The sequence below is a fragment of the Pogona vitticeps genome, chromosome 2 (genome assembly GCF_051106095.1).
Source record: "Pogona vitticeps strain Pit_001003342236 chromosome 2, PviZW2.1, whole genome shotgun sequence".
Lineage (NCBI taxonomy): Eukaryota > Metazoa > Chordata > Lepidosauria > Squamata > Agamidae > Pogona > Pogona vitticeps.
This window is the reverse complement of record NC_135784.1, coordinates 283620859-283637811: the sequence shown is the minus strand read 5'-3', so window position 1 is coordinate 283637811 and position 16953 is coordinate 283620859. Positions and strand designations below refer to the sequence as shown.

The following is a 16953-nucleotide window of genomic DNA, read 5'->3' as shown; positions in this document are numbered from 1 at the left end:
AAAAGCATAAAGCAGCACCTTACCTTAGCAGGCAGCCTCCTCAGATCACACACACTCGAACTGCCTGGGCGAAAGAGCTACAAAGCAGCAGACTTGTCGCTACCTACAGTTAGCTATTTGAATTTCCCTCCCTTTTCCCCAGCCTGTTTTCTGTTCGTAAGTCAAAGCTCCGTTCGCAAGTCAAAGCAAGATTTTGTGAATGGAGCTATTCATAACTCAAAACATTCGTAGGTCAAGGCATACGTAAGCCAAGGCACCACTGTATTCCTAAGGTCAAGTGCTTCTGCCATTGAAGCTGATAACCTTTGGGAACATATCACTGCTGCTTCAGGGCACAGGTAGATTGGGAGCAGATAGAAAATAAGCTGGGCCAAAAACATTAGGGACATATGATATTACTACTAGAGATTAAAACCATTTCTAAAGAGAAAAGCTGAGTGTTACATACAGCACTGATGTTACCTGTCTGTCATGGGTTTGGAGGGAAAGTTCCATCCTATGGGGAGTGGAAGGCGGGACATCAGGAGGAGGGGCTGTACTGTATAAATATGTGAAGCGTGTGTGGAGAGTTTAGGAGATGCTGAGATGCTGAGAGACACTGGGTTGTGACGAAGCAGCAGCTGGGAAGAAGAAGCTGTTGTGGGAGTCTGTGTGTCAGACAGGGTACTACTGTGTGTCAGAGTACCAACCTGATAGGTTCAGGTGTCTGTTGGTTAGCCAGAACTGATAGGTTCAGGGTCTGTGCTTCAAGTTAAGGGTTCTGGGTGAACCAAACCGTATGCTTGTATGAGTGAGAATAAGCCACGTTACTTTATTTATTCACCTGATTGTTTATTTTTCCCTGTGTGTATTTAAATAAACCTTATTCTTTTTATTGTTTAAAAATCCATCCCTGGTCTGTGTGACTTCTTAAAGGGAATGGTTGGTGGCAGCTTAGTGTAACTGTGTGGCAGATCCCAGTAGGTCTGGGTTTGTCACATTGATTGGTGTCCAGCGTGTGGGATACGACTGGTCCAGTTGTCCAGTGGTCCAGCAAAGTCTTGGCAAGTGTGCCCAGAGCAAGGGGGGTCTAGTCAGGGACAGTCTGAGGCGCGTAGGTAATCTTCTAGGTGTACCTCACGGGGAGGTGCGCTAGTAGAAGAACGTGCCAACTGGGGAGACTTAGATTAAGGTGCTCTGAGGCAGCCTAGTTTTGGCGGGAAAAAAGCTGAGGCAAAACTGCGTAGCAACAGCGAGCTAGCTTGCCAGCTGAGAGGCCCAGCAGAGGGGGGTAGGCTCTGACTCGATACTGTTGCAAGTAGTGCTGAAGAACAGCAGCAATCTCTAGGGAAAGCTGGTTCTGAGGCAAGAAGGAAAAAAGTGGTCGTTTTATTTTGAGGCTTGACTTTTAAAGCAGCCTGTTCTGAGGGGGGATTATGCCCTTGACTCGAAGCCAGATAGCAGATATGAGTGAAGTGAAAAACCCCCAGATTGACCAAGGTTCTGAGGATGAATTTGGCTCAGTGCAAGGTGACAGCACAGGAGAGCAGAACCCAGAACTCAGAAAATTGCTCATAGCCCAACAGCATGAACTGAGGATGAGGCAATTTGAAGTGGAGGAAAGGGAAAGGGAAAGGCAAATTGAAATGGAGGAAAGGGAAAGAGAGAAACAGCGGCAATTTGAATTAGAGAGAGAGAGAATGGAGAGGGAGGAAAGATTGGAGAGAGAGAGAATGGCGTTTGAATTAAGAAAACTGGAACTGATGAACCAGAACAATAATAACAATAGGGATTCTGAGGGAGGCCAACTGTCTAAAGCTGACCTGAAGAAATTCCCTGTGTACCACAAGGGAGATTGTCCTGAGGTATTCTTTTCCTTAGTGGAAAGAGCGTTTGTGGACTTCTCAGTGAGGGAAACTGAGAAGATGACCATCATGCGATCTTTAATCAGTGGTAGCCTGGCTGAGGTTTATGCCGAGATGCCTGAGGAACTGATGAAAGATTTTGCAGAGTTTAAAAAACTGGTGTTTGCAAGACATGGGATAAATGCAGAGCAGCTGAGACAAAGATTCAGGTCCCTCACAAAAAAACCAGAACAGACTTTTACCCAAGTGGGGGCCCAATTGGTGAGGCTGCTTGAGAAATGGCTATCGCAGGAAGGGACAGAGACCTATGAGCAGCTTAAAGATTTGATAGCACTGGAACAGTTCTATTCAGTCCTGCATGGGGAATTGAAATTCCAGGTGAGGGAAAGGAAACCAAAAACTGTGGCAGCAGCCGCAGAGATCGCAGATTTTATTTCCCAAATAAGAAAGCCCTTGGGTGAGGGGAAATCTGTAGGTAAACCCAAAGAAACCTACAGCAAGTACTCTCAGGGACCAGGGAAAAGCCAGCAAGGGGGAGGGGCCCATGGTGAAGGGAAGCCCTCAGACATGAAACTAAGACCTCAGATTTTGGAGGGAAAACCAAAACAAGATGAGAGAGAATCAAAATACACCAGAAAATGTTATTTCTGTCAGGGAAAGGGTCATCTAATCTCAGAGTGTGAGAAATTAAAGCAGCTAAAAGGAATGGTGCCTCAGAATGCTAGTGGGACCAAGCCAAAAGCTGTGTTCTGTGTCCAGAAAGAGCAAGGCTCATTGTCACTGAGGGAGCCGGTTGCCATGACTACTCAGTCTGGAACAGCTACCTCTGCTGATCAGGCTGAGGAAAATGGTCCTCTTGTGGAGGTAAAGCGCTGCTTGCTGGTGAAAACAGATTCTCCGTTGTTTGAGACAGCTGGGGTGGACGTAGGAATACTTGACCGTCAGTATAGGGGGCTGCGGGACACTTGTTCCCAGGTAACCCTGTGCCATCCAGATATTATTCCTCGGGAGTTTATAATCCCAAATGAGAGCATAAAGGTGGCAGGGATTGAGGGGCAGGTAATCTCTCTGCCAGTAGCAGAGGTACCTGTCAACTTTCAAGGCTGGAGGGGAGATTGGCGCCTAGCGATTTTATCGACTCTGCCAGCAGCCGTGCTCGTGGGAAATGACCTGGCTGAACATGTGAAACGGGTGCTAGTGATTACACGCTCACAAGCCACCACAGGGACAGTTCAGGGGGGTAATGATGAGCCAGAGACGGAAGCAGAGGGGAGTTCAGAAGCTGTGGTGGAAACCTTAACCACAGACAGCAGATTTGGACAGGAGCAAAAGGCAGACGCCACTCTCCAAAAGTGTTTTGAACAGGTGACTGACGCCCAGCTAACACCTGAAACCCCAGTGAGATTTCTGGAGAAAAAGGGGATTTTATATAGAGAAACCCTGAGGAATATCTCAAAAGGGGGAGATGGGATCAGAAGTCAGCTGGTGGTACCTGAAAAGTATCGCCCCATGATCTTACAAAGGGGTCACTCTGACATGTTTGCTGCACACTTAGGGGTGAAAGGGCCCCTTGATTTGATCAAACAAAATTGGGAGCAGATCACCCAGGATGACCCACAAGACGTTGTGACTTACATAGACACCTCGATGAATGACCTAAGGAGAAATCTAGAGCTGGCAGCAGAAAACCTGCAAGCTCAGAAGGTCAGACAGAAAACATGGTATGACCACAAAGCTAGAGAGAGGCACTTTGACCCAGGGGAGGAAGTGCTTTGGCTTAGGCCCTGCAGAGAGAATAAGCTGCAGCTCAAATGGGCAGGACCATATAGGGTCATTTCCAAAATGTCAGACCTGAACTACCTAATAGAGCAGGAGGAGAACCAAGCAAGGAGGGTGGTTCATGTGAATGCCCTAAAACCCTACTACAGAGGGGAACAGAGGGTTTTATTCGCGATAAAAGCAGCTGAGAGTGAGGAAGCGGAATTACCCTTCTGGGAGGGTAGAGGGGAAGTAAAATACAACCCAGAGGAGGTAAAGATCAGTCCTGCACTCACCCAAGACCAGCAGCAAGAACTAAAGATGCTGCTTAGTAAATATCAACAGGTGTTTTCCAACAAGCCGGGGATAGTAAAGGGAGTGATGCATCGGATCCACACAGGGGATGCACCCCCGCAGGCAGTATCCCCATACCGAGTAACGGGACCCTATAGGGACAAGGTGCGGAAGGAGCTGGACGAGATGCTTAGGGAGAACATAATCGTCCCCTCTTCTAGTCCTTGGTCCTCTCCGATAGTCCTTGTGGACAAGCCTGATGGGAGCATTAGGTTTTGTGTCGATTACAGGAAATTAAACCGTGTAACCACTCCTGATGCCTACCCAATGCCCAGGCTAGACAACCTGATTGAAACCATAGGGGGTTGTCGGTTCATCTCATCATTGGACCTGGTAAAGGGATATTGGCAATTAAGAATTGATCCCAGGGATCAAGAAAAGACTGCCTTTTGCAGCCCTTTTGGTCTCTATGAGTTTCGAGTCCTGAGCTTTGGTCTCAGAAATGCACCAGCCACATTCCAAAGGCTGATGGACCAGACCTTGGCAGGGCTCAGTGACTTTACAGTGGCCTACATTGACGACATAGGGATCTTCAGTAATACCTGGGAAGATCACCTGTTACACCTGGAGTTAGTGCTGCAGAGGTTAAGTGCAGCAGGGCTAACAGTAAAGGCCAGCAAGTGTCAACTGGGTAGCCCAGAAATAAAATACTTGGGTCACATGGTAGGGGGAGGAGTGATAAAACCCCTGGAGGCCAAAATAGAAGCAGTTCGTGATTGGCCTAGACCCAACACCAAGAAAAAGGTCAAATCATTTCTTGGGTTGGTGGGCTACTACAGAAAGTTCATCCCGAGGTTTAGCGAGATGGCGGCTCCGCTGACCGATCTGACGAGGAAGAAGGCTGATGACAGCATCCCGTGGACCAGCGACTGTGAGGCGGCGTTCCAGAGGTTGAAGGAGGCGTTAATCAACTATCCAGTCCTGCGGGCTCCAGACTTCGACCGGGAGTTCATAATCTACACCGATGCGTCTAACAGCGGGGTAGGAGCAGTTCTGTGCCAGGAGGATGAGAATGGTGACCAGCATCCGGTGTCCTACCTGAGTAGGAAACTTCAAAAAGGTGAGAGACATTTGGCAACCGTGGAGAAGGAGTGTTTGGCCATAGTCTACGCGATCCAGAAGGCCAAGCCTTACATCTGGGGAAGACATTTTATTCTGTGTACTGACCATTCACCATTGCAATGGTTAAAGACAATGAAAACCCACAATAGCAAACTTATGAGGTGGGCTTTAAACCTACAGGACTATGACTTTGAAGTGAAGGTGGTCAGAGGGTCAGTGAACTGTGTTGCTGACGCCTTATCAAGAAGACCTGAAGAATGAAGACGGCGAAAGAACATGGACTATGTGTATATAATGATGAAAAAGTAAAATGTACCTGGTTTTGAATTTGGTTTGTATGAATAAAGGTAAATGGATGTATTGTATATGGTAAATGTTTAACTTAGGATGTAAGTATGAGTAAGTATTATATGGTATGTATAACTGTTTTTGTGTATTTTATTCAGGTTGTTTTTTGGTGAAAAGCACGTTAGCTTTCCCCCTACAAAACAACTTATAAAGAGGGGAGGTGTTACATACAGCACTGATGTTACCTGTCTGTCATGGGTTTGGAGGGAAAGTTCCATCCTATGGGGAGTGGAAGGCGGGACATCAGGAGGAGGGGCTGTACTGTATAAATATGTGAAGCGTGTGTGGAGAGTTTAGGAGATGCTGAGATGCTGAGAGACACTGGGTTGTGACGAAGCAGCAGCTGGGAAGAAGAAGCTGTTGTGGGAGTCTGTGTGTCAGACAGGGTACTACTGTGTGTCAGAGTACCAACCTGATAGGTTCAGGTGTCTGTTGGTTAGCCAGAACTGATAGGTTCAGGGTCTGTGCTTCAAGTTAAGGGTTCTGGGTGAACCAAACCGTATGCTTGTATGAGTGAGAATAAGCCACGTTACTTTATTTATTCACCTGATTGTTTATTTTTCCCTGTGTGTATTTAAATAAACCTTATTCTTTTTATTGTTTAAAAATCCATCCCTGGTCTGTGTGACTTCTTAAAGGGAATGGTTGGTGGCAGCTTAGTGTAACTGTGTGGCAGATCCCAGTAGGTCTGGGTTTGTCACACTGAGAACAGTGGTTTTTTATTAACCCTTGCTTTCTCTTTTTTTTTTCAAAAGTCTGAACAACATGCTTACTGTTCTTGCTTAAAAATTAGTGTGAGAAGATAACTATGACAGAAAAATAGTAGGGTAAATGTAGCAGTCTCTCTGTTCCTGAGGGAATCTAGACTGTGCTTTTCATCCCATTGTAGTGTGATGAATTTCATTGGTCTTTGCCTTACCAAGTTGCATGTTGTCTCTTCTTGCATTTTGCTTCCAAACAGATCTACACACCTTTCCTCTACTTCCCTTGGAGCTACAGTGGGCACTAGAAAACCCAAGTACAAATACTGAAAGGCAAATCCAACCACCATAGAATGAAGGGACATACTCTGCTTGGTCATAAAAACCTGCCCACTGTTGCCCTGCACCTTTGTCACTGAGATGCAAACGTACAAAATCCTGCTATACAACCTTCTTTCCTTTTTCACAATAGATCTCCTTGGTTTTATTGTAGCACACAAGACCATCACCTCATGAAATTTAATGGTTGTTATGTCACTACATTGTTAGTAGAGATGGGCATGAACCCCCAGTTTGGTGGTTCTGTCCAGTTTGTTTCCCAGCGGAACAGCTGGCCTGCAATTGGGCACTTGCCTCCTCCAGCAGTTCCTGCCCTCCTCTAGCTGTTAGAATGACGAAAGAGCTAACACAGGCTGAGTAATCATCAGAGTTCCAGGAGCCACAGATGCCCATCCTTGTATATAATAGGGGTTGCAAGGTGAGATATTTAAAGATTGGTTTTACCAGCTCCACTCTCCCAGTTAGTTTCCACAGCTAAGTGGAGATTCAAGCCTTGTTCTCTGGAGTCCTAGTCTTTCACTGTTTCCACTGCACCATAGTGGAAATCATAGCTGCCCCACCAAGTCTCAGTCTTCTGATCTCTTGGGTGCAGCCTCTATTTGGACTAAGACAGAGAAAATCTTGAGCAATTTCAATTCCTCCTTCGTTAACATTGTTTAGTTGTTAAGTCGTATCCGACTATTCGTGACCCCATGGATCAGAGCACGCCAGGCCCTCCTATCTTCCACTGCCTCCCGGAGTTGGGTCAAATTCATGTTGGTATCTTCAATGACAATGTCCAACTGTCTTGTTCTCTGTTGTCCCCTTCTCCTCTTGCCTTCACACTTTCCCAACATCAGGGTCTTTTCCAGGGAGTCTTCTCTTCTCATGAGGTGGCCAAAGTATTGGATCCTCAGCTTCAGGATCTGTCCTTCCAGTGAGCACTCCGAGTTGATTTTCTTCGGTGGTCAGCCTTCTTTATGGTCCAGATCTCACTTCCATACTTTGCTACTGGAAAAAAACATAGCTTTGGCTAATTCTTCTGCTGAGTAGTAAGCGGCCCAAAACTATGACTATAGAAGACATACATTACTAAAGGATTTGTTGCAATATAAATCCTCTATGGTTTACTGTCATCCTCCTCTCTACATAATATGCAGTGGTCAAAGTACTTATAGAAGGCTTTTCCTTTAAATATGTACCTAAAATTAACAAACTTCTGCAAGTTACTATTCCATTCTGATCCAAAACAAATCATGAGCATTTCTCAGAAGTATTTAAATCATATGAATATTGTAATCAATGAACCATAAAATAAGCACCTAATAAGCAACATTATAGTAACCATTCCCAGCTTTTCTTGGTGTACAATACTCAGAGATGGTTTATCGTTTCCTCCTTCTGCTGACATTCTGGGACTCTGCAGATTGCCCAAGGCTGCACAGGTTGCAGAGCACTTAACATCAGCCACACATGTTCTGTGTTCTTCAGTTGCCCCTTCTCCTGGGAGTCACAGTAATGATTTGAACTCCCAACCCTGCCAAGTGCGCTAGTGCACTCAGCTAAACTATAACAGAAATCTTTTTGAGAACATTACTCATTCCAGGTACTGATTCAGCATATACACAATTCCTCCAAGTCTGAAGAGGACCAGAAAGAATAGGCATCACCTTTCCAGATGAAACTAATTAATGGAAGCAGGCAAAGCTTACTTTAAATAAATATTAGTGCTACAGATGGGATTTTGGCATTTCTTAGACTATAAATCCCATAATTCTCTATCTGGGAGTTCTGCCTGACAGACAGACACCTTATAGACATTAGCTTCCTAACCTGTAAATCATCTTACATTTAATAAAGATATTTAAATTCCCAGTCAGTTCACTGTATTAAAAAATGCTCTTTTGAACAACTGCAACTAAAAGGTACAAGAATAATTTATTCCTCAAATTACTTGAAGAATGTAAGAATACCAGCCATATTAAGGCATTATTAGGATAGTTTTACTAATTCAAAGTGGTAAACCAACTTGGGACTAGAAGGAAGCTGTTGAACTTTAAATAAAACATGAAATCATTTGTGGGAAATGTTCATGTATTGGGAAAGGCACTGCATATTATACTTGATATGTGATCCATAATTAGAAGAAATTTGTTGAAAGAAGCATGATACCTGTCAAAAATCAGCTAACATACATAATTCATCAGCATGCTATCCTTCATTGTTAGACTGATAAAACTCTGCAATATAAGAAGACATTTTTCAAGCGAAAATATTTAAATCTTTCTAAAAAGAAAACAAAACTTGTCCAATTATATTGGTTTAAAAATATGCACATCCTGCTAAATTTAAGCATTCTCAAAAACAGTGAAGTCCACACACTTTTGTGTATACAAATATTTGTTCCATACACAGAAAAAGACTAGCAGTACTGCTAGATATTCATTACAGTCACCAGTAGAGAATTGTTTTTCAATGTAGTCAGCTGTAAAATTTTAATAGGGATGACATCAATTTCTCCCCACTATTGTATTGCTTTATCCTTAAATTTATCTTTGTTATGTAAATTAAATGCCAGCACACTAACAAGGTAAACAATATATTCAAAAAGGCAAAGTCTCAGCCACAGGAACAACCAGTTAAATACTGCTAAGTTCAAAAGGGAATAAGATAAAATAAAATGGAAATAAAAATCCTAAAGCTTTCAAGAAAAACACAACACAGAACACTAATATAAGATATAAACAATGAGACAGGGGAGAAGGGACAGGAAAGTAACTGACAGCAGCATTAAAAAACTCAATGGTGAACTGAGTTGACAACATTCTGCTTTTGTTTCTGTTCCTTGTCACAAAAGGGCTGTATCTTTGCTCATTGTGTTTCCTCAGCTATACGTGGAATTAGACTTCTGAACATGCTAGTCCTTGCCAGGTTTAGTCAGCTGCGGCACGAGCATCTGTGCAATTCACTTTCTTTTCTTCTTAGCTCCAGAAAGGCCTTTCCTGCAAAATCTGAAGCTTCATCTATTTTTCAGCTATTTTTCTATGGCTGGTTGGCTGCAAAGACAAAAGTATTCTTTTTTTTTTAGGGTCTCAGTTATTGATGTAGATCTCAATCTTGCACCAAATAGTGCCACTATTTTCAAACTATTTTCAATAGTGATGCAGACACTGGGCCACAAAAAGTGAGAACCCCCCAGACTCTACTAAACCCTACACCCGAATGGCCCCCAGTTTCAGAATGGGAAGTGGATAAACTTATTGATGCCCTAGCAACAGATAAAGCACCTGGCAAGGACATGATCCCGCCAGAGGTTTATAAGAACAACCCGGAATGGTGAGCCCCAGTCCTAGCACAGCTCTTCTCTCACATTAATGCTACAGGATTTTTTCCCGATGGGTGGAGGCAGAGCATAATTTTCACAATTTAGAAAAAAAGTGATAAATCCATCCCCTAGAATTACCACCCAATTAGCTTGCTGGATATCAGCTCCAAGCTTTATACCCGCCTTCTTTCCCAGGAGCAAGCAGGATTTAGGAAAGGACATAGCACAGTGGATCAAATCTATGTGCTATATCATCTTGTATGCAAATATACCACCAAATGGCTGTTCATGGCTTTTATTGACTTCTCCTCTGCATTCAACACAATCACTAGAAACTGCCTGTGGGATAAGCTCACAGAGACCAACATCGATAAGAGACTCCTAACTCTAACACAAGAACTGTACTCCAACACGACGTTGAGAGTAAGGATTAGCACAGAGGGAAAGCTGACAGAGGAAATTCACCAGGCTAACAAAGGGGTAAAACAAGGATGCTTAGTCACACCCTTACTTTTTAACTTTTATATTAATAATATTTTAACAGCTTTGGGAACTATAAGATTGCAAGTCTCATATATGCTGATGACATTGTTCTATTATCCATGAACAAAAAGGGACTGAAACGAAGCTTAAATAAACTCCAAATGTTTAGCCACGTAGAGCAACTAAAAATAAATTACACAAAATCTAAAGTGATGATTTTTGGAAAGCACCCCCCCCCCAAGTTTAGCTGGACTATAGGTGAAAACAAAATAGAACAAGTACAGACCTTCAAATACCTGGGAGTGCATTTCGATGTGAAAAACTGCTGGAAATCCCAGATACAGAGCATGAAAATATTGGTTCAGAAATCTAGCCATGCTCTGGTCAAATTTTTTCATTCTAAAGGCGGCAAACTAGTAATCCCAGCTTTAAACGTATTTTCAGGGAGGGTCATCTCCCAAATGCTTTATGGAATTGAGATCTGGGGTATGAATCAGAACAACCTACACCATCCTGAATACGACAGAATAAATTTCTGAGACACATCCTTGTGGTACCCCAGGGGACTCCAGCAGCTTATTTTAGAACAGAGACAGGCATAGTATCCATCAAAGCCAGGGCAACTCTAGCTATACTCTCTTACTACATGCCTGACCACTGCCTACCCAAACGTTGTATGGCAGAGCAATGGAAGAGTGGCGGCTGGGCAACTTTAGTTCCAACCCCACTAAAATATAAATCCCACTCCACATATATTTTTGTTTTTTCTGGGGTTAAAAGAATGTTGAGACTGGTTCTAAAAATTGGATAATGACCAGGACCTGGCCTTAATTCACTCTTCAAATTTCTCTCAGTGGTACCATCTGCTGAAAACAAACCACTCAATGGCACAATACCTACATACACTTACTTTTATTTATTTATTTATTTGATTTATACCCCGCCTATCTGGCCCACCGGACCACTCTAGGCGGCTTTTGCCTCCTTGAGTACTGCATTCACAGAACTCCACTTCCAAACCATGCCAACCACTGTCTTAGATGGCAGGTATATGAATGTCCCTAAACATCTAAGGCTATGTATCTGCGGAGCAGGTGAGATAGAGGATGTTCTCCAGTATTTACTCTACTGTCAGCTATATCAACCCCCCCGAGAAAAGCTCCTGGGTAACATTTTGGCTGCTCTGCAGGAGGAAAGCTCTCAGGAAAAGGTGGTCAGGTTACTCTTGGACTGTGACCCTTATGTTACATATAGAACAGTCCTATTCGCAAAAGTGGCCAGAAATATTCAAGCTAATTTTCTGAAAGCCATTGCGATCAATTGTGTGGGAGATTCCCAGATATGAAGGGTCTCTTATTATTTTATATGTTTGTAATTTTATCATGATTTTATTTTACCATATCTGTATTTTAAACAATTGTGACATCCTTTAGCTAATACAGTAAGCTTGAACTGAAAAAAAAAGTATTCTTTTACTGTGGAGGTATCAACAACATTGTTTTTTTCAGTGGTTGCCCCTAGATTTGGTATATCTTCCCAAGGAAAGCCAGGAGGGGCTTCTCCTTTTTGTAATTATGTTGGCAGACAAAGGCTTTTCTATTCAATCTGACTTTTGGCAAGTAACTGGCTGCCAAGGAGGAGGTTTTAATGGACAGATGTACTCTTACTTTTTAAAATGTGCTTTTAAACTTTGTTATCTTGTTCAGTTGTTTTAATGTGTGAAATATTTACTTTTTTTAAAAAAAATTGCATAAAGTCCCAGTATCTTGGTTAATGAAGCCAAACATAATTCTTATCTTGGGAAATTTTTATCCAGCCACAAGAACAATTTTAAATTTTTTCAAAAGAATTTACCTTGGCCCAAAGGGTTTGATAATAAAAAACATACAAAGGCAGGAAAAGAAGTCATCATCCCTAGCCTTCAACTTTGAAAGTACAGTAAAACTTTTGCTGTCTAACACCTTTTGAGCCAGTGGTCAGAATGTTAATTACTTTCTGATGCAGATAAGGACTAATATGATCAAATGAACAAAATGAATTATTTTAACATAACTGCATCCAAGTTTTTATAAAACAATAATTATCTTTCATAAGACTACCTCCATTATTCATTATTACTGTAATGTTTGATTTACTTTGCTTTTGATTCCTCTACTGAGCTAATAGGTGATCTGGCTGTTTGGCTCATACCTTAATTTAGATAACTGACTGAAAAAAAGCATGAATAACTGATTGGAAACAAAAGTATTGTTTTTACCTGCCGCTCAGCTACCAGCTTCTCTAACTTTGGTGGACAGTGACAGATCTGTATGTTGAGATATGGCAGATACATCATCCACAAACTGGTAGAGCAAGTTATCCAATTTTGGACATTTCTGATAAAGTTATGATATGAAATACTTGTAAGAGAAGCAAGCAAAACATAAAAATTCAGTGCCCAGAATCATATTACATATTTATCCTACCACAACTCCATTGTCATGAATTTCACAAACTAATTGCTAGAAGTTGAGAACTTGGTATAGGCATTTGCTCTAATACACTGAATCACATGACTGTAGTGTAAAAAAAAAGATTGCAAATACCTACATTCACTTTTAACTTTAACTTGCAGCAATTTGCTGTTGAAACTCATGCCAAAATAATTATGCCAGTGGATATAACTAAAAGGATCCTGGCCATATCAGCAAAGTTGTGCATGCAGATTGAGAAGATTGCAAATATGAAATATGCCTCCTTTGCATCAAGCTAACTTTATTAGAAATAAACACACACACACATCTATTATAGGGATGTAAATAATCACTTTTCTCAGTCTTATGTACTATAAAGAAAACCCTCAACATTTATTTTCTCACCTATGACATGACAACATATTGTCGTTTAATTTACATAACAAAGAAATCCTTCTCTAACTCACATTGCAGGGGAGGAATAACAGCCTAAATCAATGAGAATGAGAAATTTAGCAAGTATTACTCATATCTTTAATATATTACAAATGAATGAAAGATGTACAACACACCAGACTTTTTAAAAAATTGTTGTAACACTTACAAAACTATGTAATTGTCTGTAGATAGATTTGTAAGCCAAGCTCTGTTCAGTTATTTGTTCATCTGAACATGTGTAGGACTAAATAATTAGGGTTTGGGTGTGAGGGCACACCCTGTCCCTAGAGTCCTTACATACATGATAGCATCTTCATGAACTGAGCGCATAGGTATTAAAAGGACTCTGTAACTGCATTCAGCTGAATAGACCTAAAGAGATTCCATGGTCATGAACCCAGCCTTATCAGAGTTCCTTACCGTGGGAAATCTGAAACTACATTCACCCCTCTAATCTTTCACACTGGACATCTATGATACTCCTGGGCAAAAGGGGGAATTTTAGGATGGAGTTCATATACATGCGTATGCTGAACAAGTTGCCATATGGATAGATTCCGAAACAATTCTGGCTGCCTTCACAATTTGGTTTTCTAAAGAGCCCAAGTACAAAACTTGTATATGTACCTACATTTTATAGTTTCTCACTTGAATAATTTCTGATACCTGCCCTGCTTGTTGTGGAAAAAACAGGGATTTTCAGAACACTGCCTAAGGAATTAAAAGAATGAATTCTTCTTCTGTATCTTTCCTCTATTTTCTTGTACCATTTGCCAAATGAGGATTAAACACACAAATACACTGCATTTAAAATCCTGTTGGCATACTCTCATTGGCAGATTGTGATCCTCTCATTTTTGGGTGAAAAATCTATATTGCTGTTATTGGAAGCCACAAGTTTTATTTGATCCTAAAAAGTTAAGCTTGATTACACTTATCTTGCAGTAGACCTGCAGACTCTAATAATTAAAAAGCTGGAAGTAGGGAGTTATCATTTACCAAATAAGTAAGGAGAGTCCTAGAGAGTCAGCAAGACGGGGCATAAGACCTGTAATCTGACACATGTGAAAGGCACAAGACTAAGGAAAGTTGTACTAAGGTGGTTTCAAAAGGAATGTAACCTATGAACTAAATGAGTACATTATAGTAAGAATGTGAATCTCACAATCACTTAAATTCATACCTACCACAATCTGAAAATGGGAGAAAAGTCAATGTCACACAAATAGAAGTCCACTTGTACAACAAAATTTTCTCCTTTGCTCTTCCCACTGCAGCCCTGTGATCCTAAATCTAGTGTATACCATGTGCCCTCAAATCTGAGTCTGCCAACCCAACAAGGTCATGCAATGGAAGAGTGGGAGTCATCTTCTCCCTTGTATTGTGGAAGGAATCATATTTGTCAGCAGAAAACCTTCCCTGCATTCCATTCACAGTCTCTTTAACATCGGTGTCTTAATCTATGCGTAAGACACGATCATGGAAAATAACATCTCTGCTTCTTAGTTGTTAATATTTTTAGCTTGATCAGACTAGTTGCATCAGCCGCATAAATACAGTTTCATTAGTGTAACAATTTACTGCAGGGGCTCATTAGTTAAATTTACTTTAAGTTAGGAAATGGCATAGCTTTACATAGTTTGGTCCAAAGACAAGATCCAACATTTAATGCTATGATTTAGTAGAGAATTTAAGTGCTATATCACATACACTGAAAGTCTGACTACATGGACTGTCTATTCTGCTATTTGGATGCTGCAAGAACAGGCTGGAGCACTCTTAAAGATGGTGACCAGATGATGTATTTCCTAGAGCACACCAGCTTGCCCCCAGAGTGTTCCTACCCTGACTTTTGTGGTCCCTGTCAAAGAGTTTCTACTTTTAAAATGAAGGTAGGATTGTTCTGGTTTGCATTGGTTCCAGCATGTGTCATCACTGGAATTGATCCAAAGCAAGCCTTCCTCTTTCCATTTGTCAGTATCTTGAAGTGGCTTAATAAGCAAGCCCTTTCAGGATATTGAAAAATTAAACATTTCTCCTAAAATACCTTTCCCTGATTTTTTTTAAAATATCAGCTAATTTTTTTTAATTGCCTCAGAGGGCTAGTTGAAAAACCACCCACAGTCGAATCTATGGCAGTGCCTTTGGCTGCAGGCAGTTTCTCAACTGGCCGTTTAAGAGAAGGCAAGGGAAAGATTTTTAATTTTTTCTGCTAAGTAGTGAAAGTGATTAATTTGCCAATATCCTGAAGTAGCTCACCAATTAAGCCGCTTCACAATATTGGCAGGAGTCATTTCCATATGAACAGTTAGGCTTGATTAGATTCTTCTAGTCAAGTCTGACCATTCATAGGCAGCACACACTAGCTTCTCCCTGGTTCTAGTGTAGCCATACCCTAAGATAAACACAAAGCACAGTTACAGTGGCACTGTAGACCACTGTGATAACAGCAATTAAAGACATTATCATATGTTTTATAGAAAAAAATTGTATGCAGAATCTCATTAATAATATATAACTGCAAGCAGGAAAACAAGATCAGAATTGATTGATGTCATGAGATCAGCAAGCCATATTAAGCATTTGCATGCTAGAAGAGTAGTCCTGGGCAGAAGTTCCAAGGATCTGGCAGCTTTACCATTTGTGGAAGATAAATATGCTGCATATATTTGCCTTTGACAAAATACTATGTTATTTATTCCATCTCCTCCCAAGTAGGAATTAAGGATTTTAACCACTAGCAAAGCACAGCATTGGAGACACAGAGAAGCTAGATGACATGATGTTCTTCTGTCACTACAGATACAATGCAAATATTTTGAGAAGAGACCGACATTTTCTACTACCAGTTCTAAATATTTATTCACAATAACTCTATTCTCTCCTGAAAGACTGTTGTAAATGATTTTAAATTCTTAAGCCAAAGGCAAAAAACTGCAAACAACTGGTGTTCTTGTAGCTTGCAGCTATACATGTGCCATGTAATGACAGAATTACCATGGTAATAATCTCTGTTTAGTAAACAATGTGAAGAAAATACACTAGATAATAATAACACAATTTAGGCAGATGCATAGTTACGTTGTAACATGTTTTCTCTTTCTGGAATCTAGAAGTCAGACCATCTTTTGATCAAAAGATAACAGCACATTCTAGCCAATGACAAGTATACCCAACTTCTCCAGACTAATTTTGTATTTGGGCAGGAAATTGTGCAGCTCTGTTGAACCCACTTCCTTGTTTCATTACATTTCATTGTAGCTTTCCCAATCACCGTCTCTAGTCCCAGGAACCAAACTTGATGACTTCCAAATTATTTAGTGCAGAACTGAAATAACAAAGGATGTTAATCTTACATTTTTTTTCTAAAGATGCATTTGAAACTGCTACTGAAATTCTCTTATCAGCAACTTTTAAAAGTGGAATTATACTATCATCTTTTTCATCTGGCAGAACTTTCCTTGAGGAAGAGGTGGAGGCTGTTGGATAACCCCAGCAGCAGTGGCTACAATTAATTATCTTCTGGCACACTCGAAACAAAAAGCAGCCAAATGCTTTTAGAGTCTCTGCCTCACTAGTTCTGACCTCTTGTGGAGCACAACTGCTGCCAGACTATAGATTTCTGCTTCACATGCATAGCCAGGTCATGACCAGAAAAGCAGATATATATGCTCTTGAAGTATTAGAATGAGATTGTACCCACTTGGTCCATGAGCTGCCTTTGTTGGTTTGTTTGGAGATTCAAGAAGTCATGATTGAAATCAGACTCCTCATTAACTTGTCTCAACTGCTGCTTGCTCCTCTTAAAAATATTGAAAGATCCTCCTATGCAATGAACTCTTCCTGCTTCTTATTCTTGGTTGATTCCT

At 41.1% G+C, this 16953-nt stretch overlaps 1 long non-coding RNA gene across 6 annotated transcripts in view; it reads right to left on the bottom strand.

Annotated features, from left to right (window-relative positions):
* LOC110073966 (uncharacterized) overlaps positions 1-16953 on the bottom strand; it is a 42813-nt gene that overhangs the window by 10663 nt on the left and 15197 nt on the right. For 2 of the 6 annotated variants that reach the window (XR_013541192.1, XR_013541191.1), the window contains exons 4-6: positions 16788-16951; positions 7731-9441; positions 6073-7396 (exon numbers count right to left, since the gene is read on the bottom strand). This is a non-coding gene — a long non-coding RNA (uncharacterized LOC110073966). Of the gene's footprint in view, positions 1-6072; positions 7397-7730; positions 9442-13381; positions 16413-16787; positions 16952-16953 lie in introns of those variants that run through there. The other 4 variants (XR_013541193.1, XR_012084529.2, XR_012084527.2 and 1 more) reach the window with 4 other exon arrangements.